The following is a 17046-nucleotide window of genomic DNA, read 5'->3' as shown; positions in this document are numbered from 1 at the left end:
GAACAGGTTTTGAAGGACATCCTGCCCTGAGGCAGGGGATGCTCTGGGTGACCTACCAGGCCCTGACAGGTCTATTTTCTGTGAATCTGTTTGAGGGTTTTCTTTTGGCTATTTCTGTGGCTCCACAACATGCCAAGGAGTTTCCTTCTACCAATCTTTACTTGACTCTTCATCCCCCTTTAAGAGCTGATGAATTGTAATGTGACTATATATATTTTCAGAATTGCTTAGTTTTAATGACAAAATATTTATTTATAAATCTTAAAACTCAGTTTAATGCTGGATTATTTCTATTTTGCATCTAATCAAGAAGCTGGACATTATCTGTTATCCTTTTCACAAAGCTGGATTTTGCATGGAATCTCAGAAATGTATTAATTTCACTATAACTTCTTTAAATTTTTAGTGCTCTTGTCAGCTTATCTGTCTGATAGCTTAATTATTCTTTCAATCTTCCCAACAGGCTGCAACAGAATATAGCTTCTGATTATTTCTTGACCTTTCCTCCTTATTTTTTTTCCATTCCAGTTCAATTGGGAAGTTTTGAGTTTTTTCTGAAACTTTGCTTCAAGTGCAAATGGTATTGCCAGTTATTTTTTTCCTTGACCATCTCAGGCAATATTTTCATAGGAATATTGGAAAATATGGTCAAGGAAATAGTGGTTTAAAATGGATGCAAGACTAATTGAAAACCCCTTCTGAAAGGGTGGATGTTTCACTGTCAGTATGGGAGGGCATTTCCAGTGGGGTCAGATCTAAATTTGAGTCTATGAAATACTTTCAGTGATGATCTGGATGATAAACGACACTGTATGCTTATAAAAGCTGAGCATCCTACCAAGCTAGCAGGGGTTGTGGGCACCTCAAAGGAAAGGATGAGAATTCAAAATGATCTTGATAAATTGAAGGACCTGAAATCAATAAGATGAAATTCAATAAAGACAAGTGCAAAGTGATACACTTAGCAAGGAGAAATCAAACGCACAAATACGAAATGAGGAATAACTGGTGAAGCAGCAACTCTGCCAGAAAAGGTCCTGGGGGCATTGTATATCATGAGCTGAATATAAACTAGCAACATGATCCTGCCTTGAAAATGGCTAATGACATTCCCAGATGTATTAATATATAAGTTATTACAGGAAGTAGTTGTTTCCATTTATTTATTTACTTGATACTGAATAGGTCAGTAACGAACCACTGAGTTCTGCTCTGAGCAGCAAGTTTAGTAAAGGAGCAAAATAGCAGAGAAGAAAGAAACAATAAAGACTAGAGAACTTCAGAATGCAACCTATAAAGCAAGACTGAAAAAAATCTATTGTTTCTAGTGAGATAAAGATAATTTTTAAATATATAAAAAATTCTCTGCAGAAACCACAATAAAATGAATTGTTTTGCCAATTGAAGGAGACAGGAAAAGTTGCTGTTGGCTTAATTTTGCAGAAACAGAGAAGCAAACTTGATATTAATGGAAATGAAGGGACAATAGTTCAGCACTGTATTGTAAAATATCCTCATTTGAGTAAGTGATATTGTTGGAAGCTTTTAAGACTGATTGGAGGATTAACTTCTAGTGCTGGCCTAGGTGTACCTATCTTACTTCACAGGAGGAAAATTAATTGAATAACAGGGCTTTTGTTCTTTAACACAATATGAGGCAGCACTACAGAACTTCACTTTCAATTCTTGCTTTAGTAGTTGTCTCTCTCAGCTATTAATTTCAACAAAAACCCTGAAGATGGGGGATGGAGTGAAAGTGCCCTTTTTGGAATTGCATTGATAAAATGCTGACACAAGGGTCAATTACTTTCTGAGCACACATTGCAGTACCAGACAAACACAGAATAAAGCCCTAATTCCTAACCCACTGGATCTACAATTTGAGACCAAATGAATGCAGGTCCATAGAGGTGCAGAAGGACTCCAGGAGATATTAATCAGCATTGCAGGGGTACAACCACAGGAGCAGTGTACTTCCTAATTTCTGTTGGTTTTGCAGCCAAGGGAGATGTTGAAGTAGGATCTGAAGAGAAATAACAAAGTACTTTTGCAGGGTAAACTTTTCCAAGCACTAGAATAGCATTAAAAAAATTAAAACAATTGTTTTATAAAATGTGAAAGCTGGTGAGAGGTTGGTATTCAGGCCAAAGAAGAGTGTTCACTTGTATAGAAGATGGGAAGTGATAGATCACAGAAGGAAACCTCGAGAAGAAAGTAGATGTTGGTACTCTGGAGGGTTAATGAGGATTTGCAAAGAGAAGGATGCTACTGTAAATGTGGCACTTTGGGAAAATTGGATGTAAAAAATGATTCTGAACTGATAAGAGTTAGAAGGGCTGCTTTAGCTTGAGATTTGAGGTGACAGCGTAGACCCTGGACAAGAATTTGTTGCATGGATGGATAAGAAAGGCTGTATCTTTGACAAACTGTGTGGAAGAGTCTTGCATAGTCTCAATGTGAGAACTGAGAGAGACTTCAGGTAACACCCAAGTAACAAGAATAATTGACAGGCAGGATAATGAAATTGTTCAAAGCAAGGGAAAGAGCAGGAATTGAGCGGAGTTAGGAAGAGAGATAAGAAATTTTCTCACAAATCATATTCTGCTTGGATTGCCAGTGTAAAATCCCAAACTGGATGCCAGGAAGACATCTGGGACAGAGAGTCACACTCCTGGGTCATATGCCCTAACCTCTCTTTCTGCCCATTCATACAACCAAGGCAATTCTTCATCTGCAAGAACACTTCTGGAGAGTATGATGCAGACAAAAGTGCAGAGGGATGCCTACATGGGACCTGGAGGGAACATTAAACAATTTCCTGGGGAGTAGAGATAAATTGTGGCAGGCGTGGGAGAGGACAGATGAAATCAAGAAGGATGACACAAGGTATACGACACATTAAGTTTGCAACAACTCAGTACTGTGTTCTAGTAGGTACAAGCAGGTGACAGCCCTCTTCCCAGAAACTGAAGCCCTAACCTGCTGGGACCATGAATTTTTGCCATCCACACAGAGTAAGTGCATTTCAAGTTCTCTTCTCAAGGCTGGGGGAGGTTTTATAAATCTTTCAAGTGGCCATCTGTTACCAAATGCTTTCATTTTTGCACATCTTACTCAGGTCTGTACATAGCCTCTTTCATATTTAACCAGGCCATAAACTCTGTAATGCATTTCTGGTACTCCTCAACTCATGAGAAATGATGTTTGCCTGGAGATGTCAGCTCCTGTGCTCTCCAGGACTGCCTCAGCAGAGAAAACCCCTGCCCAGCACCGAGCCCACTGCCCTGCTGCAGCTGCTGGGTGGGCTCAGCACAGGCACAGCGCCTGGGCTGGAGTCTCTGCAGGGCTTTCTGCTGCCACCTGAGCAATGCCCACCTTGCCCAGGGGTCAGTGCACCTTGGCTCTATGCAGTCTCGTGTCACCAGGTGGGAATGACAAGAAGATACCCAAAATCTCCTTATCTAAGCAGGAAAGGTTCTGGTAAGACACCTCCAGAGATAAGATGATGAAGTTAAGCAGAGGTTGCTTATGCTATGTGGCTTTCTTTTAACTGCCTTTATTATTTTCAGATTGCTACTCACCCTTTCCTCAGGAAAAGACTAATATTTATTGTCTGAAGTGTTATTAAATTAGTCTGATTTTATGGCTGGGGCAATAAAGATATACAGTGGGTAACATTTACTCTGTCAGAAAGATCTCGAATTCTTCTCTAAAATATCATTAGTTTTCTACATTATTAATAGACTGCTGTTACTCCTAACATTTTTTTAAGTTTATATGTTTTTTTAATTTGAAAATCTCCTTTGTTTTAAATTTCTCTTGGCAATCTCAGATGTCTCTTGTTATGAGTAATGAAAAATTAAGCAGTGTGACTGTAGCAAGAGGACATTTAGAGCAGGAAGATGAGCTGAGTCATGGGGAGTGCTTGGCCTTTTCCCTCTGTCGTGCTTTCCACAAGGCCTCCCAGCATCACCAGCCCTGGCTCCACTCCATGGAGGAGAACTCAGCATAGTGACAGCTCCATGCAGACACACTCTCACAAAGTCTCTCCTTTTTTTCTTGGGGAAGTGCTTCTACTTCTACAGTTTCCTATACGCTTTAATTTTTTAAATGATCTTACGATCTATACTAAAATGCTGCTATGAATTTTATAAATTGATGTCCAAGTCATGAAATCAGATGGCTGCTGGAAAGAAAAAGACCTGCCTGTTCCAGCTTGAGAGTCTCTTTTCTAGGTGTAATTTTCTGTATTTCATTACATATCATTTGAAGATTATAAAATATCTTTTCTTGACCCTTCTTTAGTGTCCTCTGTTACACTGAATTTAAGAACTGAGATTACAAATACCAAATAAGGAGAAAGAAAAAGACTCAATTTCAGCTCCAGTGGACAGGTTTTATTTCCTCTCCCTGCTTGCTGCTTTTATACTCCCGTCTAGCTCCAGTGATAGTGGAGATTTATATCTGCAGCCATGGCAGAAGAATGGGCTTAGGCACTGAAGGAGATGAATACTTCAGAAACAATAGACAAATAGTTCAAAACCTCACCACTGTTTTTTCTCCATAGCTAATCCATAGAGGATTTGCACTCCCCTCAAGAACAAATGGCATGGAAATATACCCAATATATATTCAAGAAATATCAGCCAATATTTGCAACTTCCCAGAAGTTTCTGAGTAAACTGAAAAAACACCGAAAAAGCTTCATGTTCTCAACCCTGGAAAAATATCATCAGAGCTTTAAGCACAGGATTAGGCTCACCTCTTCCTTATGTTTTGGGCTAGAACTAATTTAATGGCTTTCTATCAGTGTATGTCTCTGGGGGAAATGTGCACAAGCCTGTCCTTTTTCTATGTCCCTTGCATCCCTGGGAAGCAAACAAAGGCAGACCCACTCTGTATCACCAAATGCTTCTTGTCATATGGGGACTGCCACCTCTAAAACATTTAAGTTTGCTGAGGTGCTGTTCTTGCTGCACTTTTCCCATTTCTCACCCTGTGGATGCATTTTAAACCTCAGGCATAAACAGGATTAAACTATGTTTAAAAAAAGGCTGAAAAGCAGAGGGAGACAAAGCCATCACTGTAGGGCCAGAGCCTCATTAAAAATACCTGGCCTTTGAGTCATTTTACATCTGAGACCAGAATATATATTTATACTGGTTCTGGAGTTCATAAAAAAGATGTTGAGGTGAAGTTATACTTTCTTATCCTATTAGTCAAATTTTCAGGACTTGCAGTTACAATCTACATAGCCTGTTTTTACCATGATACAAAATTCTCAAGACCATTAAAAAAATTTAGTTTTTATAGACAAGAATTTATAAGACTTTTAATGTTATTCATTTTTAAGTAAATATGTGATTCTATATGACAAGCATTATTGGAAAAAACATGAGTAAGATGGTAAGTGCTAAGTCAATGCTTGCTCTGCAAAGAAAGATAAAATACTAAAAATAAAAATGAGAGAAAGAAAAATTCATCGCTGAAAATCAGAATGCTGCTGTGGAGGATGTTGCATGTATAAACACATAGCTGTGTATTGTTCATATAAAAGGGAGATGGAGCTTGCAGTGAGACATGTAGATATACTCTAGATAATACCAACAGTATTTTCCAATGCACTGTTTATCTTACTATAATGTCTAAACATCATCAAACTGCATAAACATCAACAAGTCACATAAAAAGTAGAATTTGGGATCTTTCTTATAATTAGTAAAGGAGATTGCCATCATCTTTTTCATTAGATGGAGCACAGATTTTACATGTATATTTTTAGCACTTTTTTCTCTCTTCATAAATGCACAATTCTTAATGCATTAAGATGCAGCCAGAATCTATTCCTGAACCCAATAAGCAAGAAAACAAGCACAGAAAGAGAAATCAGAGAACCTAGGTGGTTACCCTGGCACATTTCTAGCCTGCTCCCAGCCTCCTGTTTCCATGGCTATCTGAAGCTGCAAGAGCTACTGCAGTGTGTTCCATCTCCTGAGTGTGCTCAGCTACACAGAAATGAAGTAATGATCTTTCCCTATTTAAAACAGGTAAAAGATGTGGTTAGAACTTGAAGAGAGTGTATAAGTCTGTTTCATAAATAGACACTTTCTTGGCCTTAACCCCAGCAACAGGGAAGTAAACCACAAGGGCAGCTTTTCTGGTTCAGATCCAGGGGAAAACATGGATATAGCTTGCAGGATTCTATTCAGTGACAGATCCAATATATAAACCCTTAATTTACTAAATGGACTTACTGTTACTTTTAACCAAAATCTAGTCCTGATGGATGTGCGCCTAGCCTCTTCATCTGTAGGGCTACAGCCTCAAAATGTGAAAGGAGATTAATGGACACAAAAGAAAAAAACCCAAATTCCCCCAGGAAATAGAGAAACTTAACCATTTGGACAGAAAGGAAAACAACCTTTGGTTTGGTGGGGCAGCAAGGAGAGAATAGCAGATTAACTTTCCCACTGGGAGCAACACATTTTTGAATGTTGTTCTGAATTTCTGACTCCTCACCTCAGGGACTTGATCTCCATGCTCAAATGTCACCAGGGGGCTCGCAGGGACAGCTCTCTCTTTCCTGCCACTGTTGGCTCTGGCCTTACTGCCTCTGGGCTGCCTCCCAGCACGGGAAGGGCCACAGCCACTTTACCCTCCCACACCTCCCTGTGCCAGGACTCAGGGAGCACTTGTGGCAGTACAAGAGCAAAAAAAGCACCTTGTGCAGTCTGGGGGAGCTGAGCTGTCTCAAACAGACCATCATGCATCATGTGAACTGACCAGGGAAAGCTCCAAGCAAGGAAATGTAAGTGAAAAACAAAAGAAGCCACCTTTTTAGCAGTATGATTTACTTTGGGCATTCTAGAGCTTGGCGCCTACTCCAGATGCTTTTTCAGAAATATTTCCTTCTTGTTCCTAAGCAGTCAGAAGATAATTGTCAGACTTATGGAAGTGTTTATTCTTCTTAACAGAAATATGTGCTCAGTGAGCATTTACCTCTGAGCCAGCTGGCTGCACTTCTTATGGTCTCTGTGACAGGCATGCTGCAGGTCTCATCCCCCTCATCCAAAGGCAGGGGATCTGAAATACATTGGCTGGACCTTGCAGTAGAATTTCCCATTTTTTCCCATTGACTCTAACGGGAGACACACACAGTGAGGTCAGGTTGGTGGCCCACGATGTAGACAGCTCTGTTTGTACAGATCAAGCCTCCATCAAGAAAAACGCTGACTTTCTCTGTTATAACAAATTTGATTCCTCTATCCCATCTCTCTCTTGACAAACAAAACACCTTGTCAAAGGGAAGGTTAAGCTAGAAGCTAAAAACACAGGTGGAAATTACTTTGGTGTAAGGATTTATTTGACTGTAAGATAGTGGCATAAAATTACTACTTGCAACATAGCACTAAACATGGTATTTTTTCCTACATTTCTGAAATATTCTACTGATTTTACCATAGATTTTGGCTAGCTTTTCCATTTCATAGTTGTGACTCCTTGACTTTTTTACATTCTACCATTGCTCAGATATTAATGCAACATTAGAGGCAAGTGTTCAGTAGCCCAGATGAGATGCCAAAGGTTAGTAATGACTTTTGAACAAACACTGCTGAAGTGGCAGTGTGTACTTGAAAAGGCACAATTTCACTCAGCAGTTCAATATTGTATTTTAACTTTGTATGCAGAGAACCTGTGGGTGTCTTTTTTATTCTTCAACAGCATGCAACAGAGCAGTGCCATTTTGCATGCTCGTGGGAAAGTGTTATTTCAAGCTAATTGACTCTTTTTGCTGCATGGAAGTTATTTACCCAGAAATACTAGAGTGGAGAGTCAAATTGCTCTTGATAAAGGAATCCAATTACTTGAGGTCTTTTACAGGATGAAGACATTGCATTGTGGCAGTAGCTCCCCTCTATTGTTAAGGCTAAAATGATGCTGCACTGAACAAAATATCCTTAGCTCTTACTTTCTTTTTTTGGTTGTTGAGTTTGTAGGGCAAGAGGAGAGGGCTGCTCACCAAAGGAGTAGGAAAAGGAAAGTTATTCAAAATCGGTCTATTTAGTTGTATATGGATTATGTTCCAATCACATGAACTGAGGAATGAAAACTACACAAGGACTGAATTTCTTTTGAAAGAATTGAGTTATATTGAGTTTTGTCTTGACATTTAAAAGCTAAGCCAGAAGGTTGAGTCTGTGATACCCTTACTTTAATTCATTCTGCTTGTAGAAATCCATAGGAGAGCAGATCAGGTATTAAATGTCCATAGAAAAGAAAAAATTAGGATTTAGTTCTAAACCAAGAAAAAAAAAACAGGAGTGAAAAGTTTCACAGACAAATCAAAATAATGTCAATTCCAGATATATGGTGACAATTCATCAATCAATTTGCTTGTAAACAGGGAGGAAATAACAAGGAGATAAACAATAATCAACAAGGGTTTGTGAGGAACAGATTACAAACCAACTTCTCTTCCATGGTAGCAGGACAGGGTTTGTGGTTGGAAGAAAAAAACCCAGGATTTACATTTTGATTTGCACTGCCCTTTTGACTCTTTCCAATGATACTTTGGTAACCTTGGGAAACTTCTTTACAAGGGAATCACAACAAACATCAAAACTGATTGGAAAACAATAATGTAGAAATAGCTGTGGGCAGTCATCTCAAAGCAGAGGGTGTTCAGAGAGAGGCTGGATCCTGCCTGGAGTGGGCACAGAATTTGTGCGCAGGAGGAGGGACTAAAACCCCCTGGCTGTGCACCATGGAGTCAAGGGGGAGCTCTGAGGAGCTGAGGAACAGAAACAGAGACCTGGGTGTGGGATGGTGCAGCACAGGAGCATCAGGAACAGGGTACAGCAACAAACACAACTTTCACCAGGTCCCCTGAGGCTTCAACACTTCTGTTAGCAGCGGCCACGATCTGTGTCTCTCCAAGTTGTCTTGCTCAGAAGTATGACTAACTCTACAGGTTCATTTGTGTCTTCTGAAAGGAAAACCCTGAAAACCACCAGTTTTATTGTTACAACAGGATACCTGTACCCCCTTCCTCATTTCCTACACAAGATCTGAAGACACTTGGGTTTTTAATTCATACCTACAATGTAGACTACTCATATTGTGGACAGTTTTCTCTCCCTAAACCATTTCCATAATTTATTTCATACCCCAATAAAAGTTAGAAATGGCTAACAAGTGAAGATCAAGCACTTTCAGTCCTAATCTGAAATTTATGAGTATTTGGAAGACATTGTTAAGTACAGTGGAAAAAGATGTGTCCTTCCTGGAAATAATTTCTAACTGAGCCAACAGTGAAGTTTCCTTTGTTGTTATCAGCAGTTATGCTGCAAACCACCAGAACTGTTTGCAGCAATCACATCTTTCTTAAAATTTTCTGGTGCTTTTTAATTAGGAAGGGACATCCAGCTATTAATTGCCTCTTCTTCTGTGTTGTTCATGCTTTGCAAGTAACAAATTAATGTCGCTTCGAAGTATTTTGTGTAGAAATACAAAAATTCCGTATTTTGTGAAAATTACAGGGTATCAGAATTATTTTTCCTCATAAATATGAAAAGTAGAATTTTCATTAACAGCAGTGGAAAAAGAAATGAAATTTCAATGCAAGAGTGGAAGATTGGATGTAGGTCTCTGATAAACCTGCTTGAAACATCCATGGGATATTATCAGGATATCATCTGTTTTCAGAGGAAATTCTATTTTCAAACTATAAAATTTTTTTCATCCCAGATACATATTTGTAAAGGTTTTAATTTCAACAAACCAGAACATTTTTGCATACGTCAAAAAGTAATGGTGACAAACCTAAACACAAGAAGTTCCACATCAACACAAGGCAGAACTTCTCTACACTGAGGGTGGCAGAGCACTGGAACAGCTGCCCAGGAGGTCATGGAGTCTCTCTGGAGACATTCAAAGCCCACCTGACCAACCTGTGTCACCTGCTCCAAGTGACCCTGCCTTGGCAGGGGGCTGGACTGGATGATCTCCAGAGGTCCATTTCAGTCCAAACTATTCTGTGATTCTTAAGAGAAGAAATTGAACAGCATTCCTAAGCCTTTCTAAGTTTGGGACACCTACACTTAACAGTTGTTAATTTATAGCACATTCTATTTGGAAAATAGTCTGCAGAATGCACGTTGCATGTCCCTGTTTTGTGTGTTTATGTCAATTATAATTCACATTACAATAATGTAGATTAGATTATCTTTGGTCCTCAAATACAATTCCTTCCTAATTATAACTTCATTATAAATCCACATAGTGCATGTCCTTTTTTTCCCCATAAGTGCCATTATTCTAAGTTCATTTGAGGACCATACACTTTTTGATCATCAAATGGTAATATTCGGGGCAAAACTGACTCCTGATCTAACTCCATTGACCCCTTTGTGTTACTCAAGAAGGGTCCAAGAGGCCTCTTCTTGTTTTATCAGTTATTTGCATGATTGTAAAAATTATGAACATAAATACAATTAGACTTTTCCCTATAGTAATGCAGGCTTCTCTTTCAGCTTTCTATTGCATGAATTCCCATGGGCCAATCCCTCTGTGTTAACAATCCAAACTATGAGCCAGGAATCCTCCAGCTGCTCCTCCCATGAGCTGATGATGACATGAGCAGATGTGTGTCTTTTTTTGGGCTCTTTGTAACCTGATGAGTTTCCTTCCTCTCATTCCATAAGGAGCAGACAGAACATTTTAATTGCTTTAAACCTTTCAGAATTTGTGCTCCCAGGGTGTGTGAAGGTCAGTGCAGAAGACAGCCAGCACTAATACTGCAGAGTGCAGCATCTTTGTGAGGGGAATTCCTCTGGGCACAGTGCTGGTCCCATCAGAAGGGCAGCAGGGTTTTGCGCATCTCCCTAGCTCACAGTGCGCTGGATCCTAATGAACATCTCACACTGTAGTGGTTGTGCCCTGTGTCTGCTTGGGTCAAGGACAATCCTCAACCCTACAAGTGTGAACACAGCTCACATGGCAGGTAGATGGGAGAGTTGTTTATTCATTATCACTGCCTTGGTTTATGCCCAGCTCTTTGCTTTTTCGTGGGCACAATGCCACACTCCAGATGAACTGAGTCCTTTGGTAAAGCACTCAGGAATCTAAACAGAGCTGTCCAAAATGGGTTTAGTGGTTTTTGAGGAATCCTTTTTATATTCAAAACAAGCCAAGTTCACCAAAATTAAAGTGTTTTGTAGGAGTGCTATAAATTCTAAAAAATTCCCACTGCTTTTTGGGTATAAATGTAAACATGTGGTGACTATGCCAGTACTTGGAGCTAGGGAATAGCTGTTTGAGAGACACAGTAAATAAGTCACAATTCGAAATTCCATGCTTTATTTTAAATAAGGTCAAATTCAGTTGCAGATCTACACATCTAGGCATATACCTACAGTATCATAAAAGTGTAGGAGCATAGAGAATATTTTGTGCATTTTCATATGTGTCTTTTTAATTGAAAGATGAATACAAGTGAAACCAATAAAGAATTAAAGTGATATTTAATTTCAGTTAGCCTTTGATATTGAATAAGCCAATGTCATCACCTCTCTTTCAATATTAATATGGTGTCTGAACTCACAGTCTGTTACCAGGACTGTGCTTGGAAGGTGTTGTAAAACAGGATGTTCTTTTCTTACTTTCTTGAGATTGTAAACACTTCTTGTAAAACATATTAGCATTGCACAGCCTTTATTTTTGTTGACTAATCTGCGAAGGATTGGACCCATTCCAGAAATATAAAATGCATTTGTTTTGATCAAAATATGATGGTCTATAGTATTCTTCAACAAGGAAAGGACTCCCAACCATGCCATGTGCAGGTGAAATGAAACTTCAGTTTTACACAAGCACTTTGTAAGGGGCAGGCCAGGGCTTTGGTGCTTTAAGGACTTAGGTCATTCGCCCAGGCTGTTTGTAACACAGAAAACAGGCACACAAGTATATTTCCATATTCTTTAATATAATTTTCTATACTCCACTGTTGAGTACTCATAAATCAGCTAGTTTAACCCGGAGCTCCTTTTCTTGGACTTGAATCAACACATCAGCCTGCCTCCAAAATCTCTGAACGGCCATGAACCCAATCTCTGTTTTTCCACCTGTCAGTGTCCTGTAGACAACCTTTCCACTGTGATGACACTATCACCTCATTCCTGACTAAATAATTCTTTCATTCTGCCATAAACACATCAATTTCCTAACCTTGTTATTTTCCTTTCCTGATGAAGTTCTGCCTGTTTTCCACCATATCAAAACAAAAATGCTCAGGGCCCTCTCAATCAGCTCCCATTTCAATTACTGCATTGGCCCTTCTGCAGTTCCTAGACACTCACCTCCCCATCCCATACAGACTGCTTCCTCCAAAAGCAATTTGACTGTTTCCATCTCACACATCTCTGTCCTTAAGTTTCAAGAACATCTTCACACCAAATTTTAACTGTTTTCCCTTGTGTCTACACATCTTTGCCTAACTATGGCTGAAGTAAAAATTCAGCCGTCCTATAAGCAGCCATCTCTAGGTAATTGACCACAGCTAGGCTGGGATTCTGCTTAGGTTAAAAGCATACCATTTCCCATTTATTTATAAGTATCACCCTGGTAATACAACTTACAGAGTTCAAAAGGGGTTGTGTTCATAAGGAGCTGCATCTGTTCCTATGTGCATGTAGTTCTACATTACTGCTGCCTTTCTCAGTCAGGTATATCTTGACAGAGCCATTTATTCATCTGAGTGACTCAAGCAGACATGGGCCAAGAAAGAACTTTAAATACTCCCATTATAGTGCAGGATGAGTAATGGAACATAGTTTGTGCTTCATTTGTCAGTCATATTTATTGAAATTCAGTATGTTCCAGAAAGTTAGACATGAATCCAGCTGCAGCAGGTGGAGCTTCATTTTCCGTGCCAGCAATCAGCGTAACAAGAAGGATTGGGGAGGTGTAAATGCCATCATAGAGAAGTGTCACAGAAGTTCTTCTGCACTGCTAACAAATGTTCACCTTTTGCTCAAAGTGATTTCATTGAATTGCCATGAGTGAGGAACCTAAAGCAAACTTTCCCCCAAGGAATAATGATTCAATGTACTTCATAAAACAAAGTGTAAAGCCTGAAATAAAAATATTAGACAATATACTGGCTTCCTGTGAAATACATAAAATACTCCTCAAAGGAATACTATCTCATCTATGCATATATTTTTTTCCTCTGGAGACGGTCTTTTCCTCTTTTATGCTCAGTTATGCAGATTTGCTGTGTAATCGAGCCAGCTTTCTTCCAAGTCCTTTAATAAATGGAGCATTTTCTGTAGCATTTTTTTGGCCAGCCATGCACTCGTAGGGTTGCAAGAATATCTTCCACATTTTGTAAAGAAAATTAGAATAATATTACATTTATAATTAAAGAGAGAAAGAAGGAAAGAATGGAAAGATAAAAAGACACTTGAGGCATTAGACTGACAGCAAAAATAGATGCCAATTGTTAAATGAAAACACTTCTTTTTACAAGACAATCAAGACAAGGGCCAATACCTCCCTGAAGACTACAGGTCTTCTATCAAGCAAGAGTTTAGTTTTCAGTAGCTCGTGACACCCACCACCCCAGGAAATATCGTGCATATGTACCTTTTGACATTTTCCCATCCCTGCCTTGTTTTGTACTTAAGCCTCATCTTCACATAAAACACATGCAAAGTTTGTGGATGGTTATGGAAATATGAAGAGCAAAAGCTGATGAACAAAGTGATATATGGAAAAACTCTACAACTGATAAAAGTTGTAAAGTAGGTATATATTTATTCAGCTCTGAGTAGGATAGCTCTTCCAAAGACACGCGCCTCCCAAGGAACTTAACCCTCTATTTATGTTCCGTTCTCTCACCCTGTCTTCACAAGCACAGCAAATGTTAAGCAATGTATCCATCTAAACAGATACTCTTAATCAAGCGCCTTTTAACTTGTAACCCCCCACCTCAAAAGACCTCTTTCTATGCCAGTGTCCCTTCTAATTAGAAGGGGAACCTGAGACATACATATTTGTATGAAAAGTACTCACATAATTATTTTTTAAATATTCTATCTTCCAAACATATTTATGAGACATCAGTAGGTCCTAAATAGCCCTCTCCTGTTGTCATTGCAAAAGTTCCATACTTTCTTGGTGATTTCTCATGGGCCGCTCCTCACAGCATTAACTCCTCCTTCTTCCTCACAGCACAAACAACAAACACCAACTCTCTCCTCACCCAGCTAACCCACTCTTTTATAGCACTCATCTCACTGGACACAGCTGTGGCCTGTTAAGGGCAGGCCTGTTCCTAATCTTTGGTAATTAGTACAGCTGCAGCTCCTCAGAGCTGAGATTACCTTCTGCACTATCTTTATTTTCTTACATTCTATCCTCCCACACTCTCCAATGTCTGGGCTGGCATACTCTTGCTATGAATGACAGTCACTGGTCATCACTTTTGGTGTAGCTTGAGTGCTAGTTTAAAATTCTGCAACTCTTGAAATTTGGAGAGAGATAAGCTTTTGGACATTTTTTTAAAATAAGGTATGGTAGCTAAAAGCCACTATGGTGTTATGATGTAGAAGCATTCTTGCCTCCTATAGAACTTTGTTTTCATGCAGAAGAACAGCCTGGCAGAGGTATTGCAATAAGAGGGGCCCACAGCATTTGCATGCCAACTCCACTACTAGACAGCTGAGAAAGTCATTCCTGCTGTTCATGTGATATTTTCATTTAGCTATCTTCTAAAATGATCTGAAGTAATTAAAGGCCTCCCTTTATTTTTTTTCCCCTTGGACATAATTGAACTTCTTATATACATGACGGACGTCTGTCAAAACTCTGAATATCACAATACAGTCTAGATTTTGATTAATACGTTATAAACAAAAAATCACCAGTAATTCAAGCACTCTAACAAAGTGCTGCAAATATCTTTTCCTAAGAGAAGTTGGCAGTTGACAGTACCTGGGATGGAAGAGTGGAAAAGGGGGGATCTCCATCATCAACACTGCAAGAGGAGGACCAGCAGATTTTTTTCCTGGTTGCACACATTTTCACAACAGCAGAATTTCACTGGTTACTGGATTTCAGCTTTTCCAATTCAATTCCCCAACCACAGCTTATTCAGGATGTGCTTGCAGCAATTCTTTTGGTTTACATAAACTTGTGACTATTGTTATCCAAGTTTTAGAATTTCTCTGCTATTCTCTTACTTGAGGGTAATTTTAGCTACAGTTGTGTACTAGAGTAGTTTAGCCAAATTAAAACAGAGCAAGTTTCTGACTGATATCTACAATTTCTCTCTACTCTGGTTCTCAAATCCCTTGCATTGCATTTCTTCTGTATCAACAGCTGCACTTAGAGAGTTATGCTTTTCTCATCAGTCAGCTATGGACATGCAAATTTGTCACTTACATGTTCCCCTTAGGAGTCTAATTTATAAACATGAAATAATATTCCCATAATTTGTAACTGCTTCCAAAAGGTATCTGTTTCCACATACAGCTAATAGCACAGCTTTCAAGTGCCTATCAGAATATGAAAACAAAGCAACTCCCTCTCCATCTTCTTGCTACCTATCCAAGTACCCAAATAGGGAAATTCAATATATGACTTAAACAGATTTTAAATTGAAAATAATTTCTATGAGGAAGGGAACATGCTGTATTTCTTAGCATAAGCAAGGCACAGAAAGTTTGGATTGGAATACTTGATGCAATATCTCTATAGATATTCCCACAAAAAAATTTACTGCATAAGGACAACAGCTTTTAGTGTCCTTCCTTCAAATTCTTGTCTTTAGTTGTACATGCAATTTTTTTAAGGAGGTATTCCATGTAACCCAAATTTGATTACTATATTCCCTTCAAAGAAGAGGGTGGTTTTGCATAAAAATTGTATCATAAAATCACAGAATCATAGAATCACAAAATCAGCAGGGTGGTGGAGGTTGTAAGGAGGCACTGAAGATCATCTCATCCAATCCCTGTGCTCAAGCAGGACCATCTTCAGCCAGTTTCCCAACACCATGGCCAGATGACTTTTGATATCTGCAAGGATGGAGACCCCACACCCTCCCTGGACAGCCTGTGCTTCCCAATGCCAGGGCTCGGTCCTGGTCACAGTGGCAGTGTTTTCTGATGGCAGACAGAGCCTCCTGTGTTTCAGTGTGTGCCCATTGGCTCTGTCCTGCCTAGGGACACCACAGAAAAGAGCCTGGCTCCATCTTCTTTGCACCATCCCTCCAGGCACTTACCCCTATAGATGAGACACCCCCTGAACCTCCTCTGGGCCAAGCTCACTCTCAGCCTTTTGCTGCAGAAGAGATGCAGCATCATCATCTGTGTGTCCCATCACAAGATGCTGTCCAGTACATCCATTTCTCCTTTCCCTGGGAAGCCCAGTGCTGGCACTCTGCACTCCAGCTCTGGCCTCACCAGTGCTGAGCAGAGCAGAAGAAACCCCTCCCTCAACCTGCAGGCAGCACTTTGTTAACACAGCACAATTCACTGCTGCTGGCCAGAAATCTTCAAAGACATTTTTGGTAAGTGACATCTTTTTGAGCTTCATCAAATCTGATACCACAGTTTTCTAATCATACACTCTTTTCCCCTTGAGTGCTGTTGACTGATTTTGCACACAGAAGACTTAGCAATCATTTATGAGTTTTGTGAGCAAAAAACATACAGGTGAATGAAACACAGAGCAAGATTAACTAAAAACAAAAATCACGTAAAATTTACGTTAAATCATGTTAAAATACTTCTTCTAGACAAATGAATAAATTCCAGTTTTTCTGTTATTCATTTTTCCATTTCCAAAGTATGGGAAAGCAGAGTTTGCAATAATGAGGTTTATAGATGTTAAACTAGTTGGGTTTTTCCCCCTTTGTGCAGCTCTTAGTGCAAGATGACTCCCCATTCACTGCCAGAAATCTTACTTGTACAGCTTACTGGACTCTCAAATGGGAAATAACAGGCTCCTGGATGTACCACATGGTCACCAATAATTATGATT

Source organism: Molothrus aeneus, chromosome 2 (assembly GCF_037042795.1).
Source record: "Molothrus aeneus isolate 106 chromosome 2, BPBGC_Maene_1.0, whole genome shotgun sequence".
Classification (NCBI taxonomy): Eukaryota; Metazoa; Chordata; class Aves; order Passeriformes; family Icteridae; genus Molothrus; species Molothrus aeneus.
This window is presented reverse-complemented; position numbering follows the sequence as displayed.